Genomic DNA, 3,945 nt, shown 5'->3' with positions numbered 1-3,945 from the left:
GAACCCATATCGTCGGGTTAGGCCCATAGGCGACGAAAAATACCCCTTAGCGGACGATTTTGAGACGTTGTCTATCAGAACTTTTCTTGTAGTGAGCATTCCCTCTCAGTACAAGGCTTTGGCTAGCAAGGTTGTTTGAAGCAAACACAAGTATGAACCGGTACAGCAAAACTTACATAAGAACATATTGCAAGCATTATAAGACTCTACACTGTCTTCCTTGTTGTTCGAACACTTTTACCAGAAAATATCGAGACTTTAGAGAGACCAATCATGCAAACCAAATTTCAACAAGCTCTACGGTAGTTCTTCACTAATAGGTTTAATCTACATGATGCAAGAGCTTAAACATGATCTATTTGAGAGCTCAAAACAATTGCCAAGTATCAAATTATTCAAGACCATATACCAATTACCACATGAAGCATTTTCTGTTTCCAACCAAATAGCAATGAATGAAGCGGCTTTCAACCTTCACCATGAACATTTAAAGTAAAACTAAGAACACTAGTGTTCAATATGAAAAAGCGGAGCGTGTCTTTCTCCCACACAATGAATTCTAGGATCCGATTTTATTCAAACAAAAACAAAAATAAAAACATACAAACGCTCCAAGTAAAGCACATAAGATGTGACGGAATAAAATATAGTTTCACTAGAGGTGACCTGATAAGTTGTTGATGAAGAAGGGGATGCCTTGGGCATCCCCAAGCTTAGATGCTTGAGTCTTCTTGAAATATGCAGGGATGAACCATGGGGGCATCCCCAAGCTTAGACTTTTCACTCTTCTTGATCATATTATATCATCCTCCTCTCTTGATCCTTGAAAACTTCCTCCACACCAAACTCAAAACAATCTCATTAGAGGGTTAGTGCATAATCAAAAATTCACATGTTCAGAGAGGACACAATCATTCCCAACACTTCTGGACATTACCCAAAGCTACTGAAAGTTAATGGAGCAAACAAATCCATTCAAACACAGTAAAGAGGCAATGTGAATTAAAAGGCAGAATCTGTCAAAACAGAACAGTCCATAAAGACGAATTTTTTCGAGGCACTTAACATGCTCAGATGAAGAAGCTCAAATTGAATGAAAGTTGCGTACATATCTGAGGATTACTCATCAATTTTTGCAGATTTTTTAGATTCTCCTACAGAGAGATCAACTCAAATTCGTGACAGCTAAAAATCTGTTTCTGCACAGAAATCCAAATCTAGTATCAACTTTACTATCAAAGACTTTACTTGGCACAACAATGCAATAAAGTAAAGATATAAAGGTATTTCTACAGTAGTAACAAGCACCTTGACTCAAATATAAAACAAAAATTGCAGAAATAAAATAATGGGTTGTCTCCCATGACATAGGCATCCCCAACGGGCCTGCCGAAGATGGTACCCGGGGTTTACTGAAGGCCCATGACTCGAAGGATAAGAAGAATCAGAAGCCCAAATTACTATTAAGGAAAGCTAGAGTTGTATTAGGAAATAATACTTGTAATCTTGCGGGATGGGTTGGAAACCCTTCCGGACTCTGTAACTTGTGTATTACGAATCCCTCGGCTCCGCCTCCTATATAAGGGGGAGTCGAGGGACAAAGAAAGCATCGATTCATTGTCTCACAAAACCCTAGTTTTCATATCGTCGAGCACTTTTCGGCTGAAACCTTCGAGATCTACTTGCCCTCTATTTCCGACTAAAACCCTAGTCTACAATCTGTAGACATTGATAAGTTAATCCCTTGTCATCCCATAAGCGCATTTCTTTAACGCCTTTCAGCTAGGCGCAGAAAGTGTAAATCAAGTAACATCAAGAGATGAAGCATCAACATCATAATTTGTTATAATAATAGAATCAAAAGGCAACTTCATTCTCTTTCTAGGGAAGTGTTCCATACCTTTCTTAAGAGGGAATTGATATTTAATATTTCCTTCTTTCATATCAATAATAGCACCAACAGTTCGAAGAAAGGGTCTTCCCAAAATAATAGGACAAGATGCATTGCATTCAATATCCAAGACAACAAAATCAACGGGGACAAGGTTATTGTTAACCATAATGTGAACATTGCCAATCCTCCCCAAAGGTTTCTTTATAGAGTTATCAGCAAGATTAACATCCAAATAACAATATTTCAATGGTGGCAAATCAAGCATATCATAGAGTTTCTTAGGCATAACAGAAATACTTGCACCAAGATCACATAAAGCATTACAATCAAAATCATTGACCTTCATTTTAATGATGGTCTCCCAACCATCTTCCAACTTCCTAGGAATAGAAGCTTCAAGTTTTAATTCCTCTTCTCTAGCTTTAATGAGAGCATTTGTAATATGTTTTGTAAAGGCCAAGTTTATAGCACTAGCATTAGGAATTATAGCAAGTTTTTGCAAGAACTTAATAACTTCAGAGATATGACAATTATCAAAATCAAAACCATTATGATCTAAAGCAATGGGATCATTGTCCCCAATATTCTGAAAAATTTCAGCACTTTTATCACAAACAGTTTCAGCAGTTTCAGGCAGTTTTGCATGCTTTGTATTAGAGGTAGAAACATTGCCAACACCAATTATCTTACCATTGATAGTAGGAGGTTTAGCAACATGTGAAGCATCAATATTACTAGTGGTGGTAATTGTCCAAACTTTAACTACATTATTTTCTTTAGCTAGTTTTTCTTCTCTTTCCCACCTAGCATGCAATTCACCCATCATTCTAATATTTTCATTAATTCGAACTTGGATAGAGTTTGCTGTAGCAAATGACTTAATATCTTTAGTTTCATTAGGCATAACTTTCAGTTTTAAAAGATCAACATCAGCAGCAAGACTATCAACCTTAGAAGCAAGAATATCAATTTTACCAAGCTTTTCTTCAACAGATTTGTTAAAAGCAGTTTGTGTACTAATAAATTCTTTAAGCATGAATTCAAAACCAGAGGGTACACTCCTACTATTGTTGTAAGAATTACCATAACCATTACCATTATTAGAAGGATATGGCCTATAGTTGTTACCAAAATTATTCCTATAAGCATTGTTGTTGAAATTATTACTTTTAATGAAGTTCACATCAACATGCTCTTCTTGAGCAACCAATGAAGCTAAAGGAACATTATTAGGATCAACATTAGATCTACCATTAACAAGCATAGACATAATAACATCGATCTATCACTCAAGGAAGAGGTTTCTTCAACAGAATTTACCTTCTTACCTTGAGGAGTCCTTTCAGTGTGCCATTCAGAGTAGTTGATCATCATATCATCAAGAAGCTTTGTTGCGGCACCCAAAGTGATAGACATAAAAGTACCTCCAGCAGCTGAATCCAATAGGTTCCTTGAAGAAAAATTTAATCCCGCATAAAAGGTTTGGGTGATTATCCAAGTAGTTAGTCCATGGGTAGGGCAATTCTTTACCAAAGATTTCATTCTCTCCCATGCTTGGGAAACATGTTCATTATCCAATTGCTTAAAATTCATAATGCTACTTCTCAAAGATATAATTTTAGCAGGAGGATAATATCTTCCAATGAAAGCATCTTTACATTTAGTCCATGAATCAATACTATTCTTAGGCAAAGATAGCAACCAATCCTTAGCTCTTCGTCTTAAGGAGAAAGGAAACAATTTCAGTTTTATAATATCCCCATCTACATCCTTATACTTTTGCATTTCACAAAGTTCAACAAAATTATTAAGATGGGCAGCAGCATCATCAGTACTAACACCAGAAAATTGCTCTCTCATAACAAGATTTAGTAAAGCAGGTTTAATTTCATAAAATTCTGCTGTAGTGGCAGGTGGAGCAATAGGTGTGCATATGAAATCATTATTATTTGTGCTAGTGAAGTCACACAACTTAGTGTTCTCAGGAGTATTCATTTTAACAATAATAAAAATAAGTAAAGCAAACTAAATTAAGTAAAGTAAAACAAGTA

Source organism: Lolium rigidum, chromosome 5 (assembly GCF_022539505.1).
Source record: "Lolium rigidum isolate FL_2022 chromosome 5, APGP_CSIRO_Lrig_0.1, whole genome shotgun sequence".
Taxonomy (NCBI): Eukaryota; Viridiplantae; Streptophyta; class Magnoliopsida; order Poales; family Poaceae; genus Lolium; species Lolium rigidum.
The sequence above is the reverse complement of the archived record's forward strand: the minus strand, read 5'-3'. Positions refer to the sequence as shown.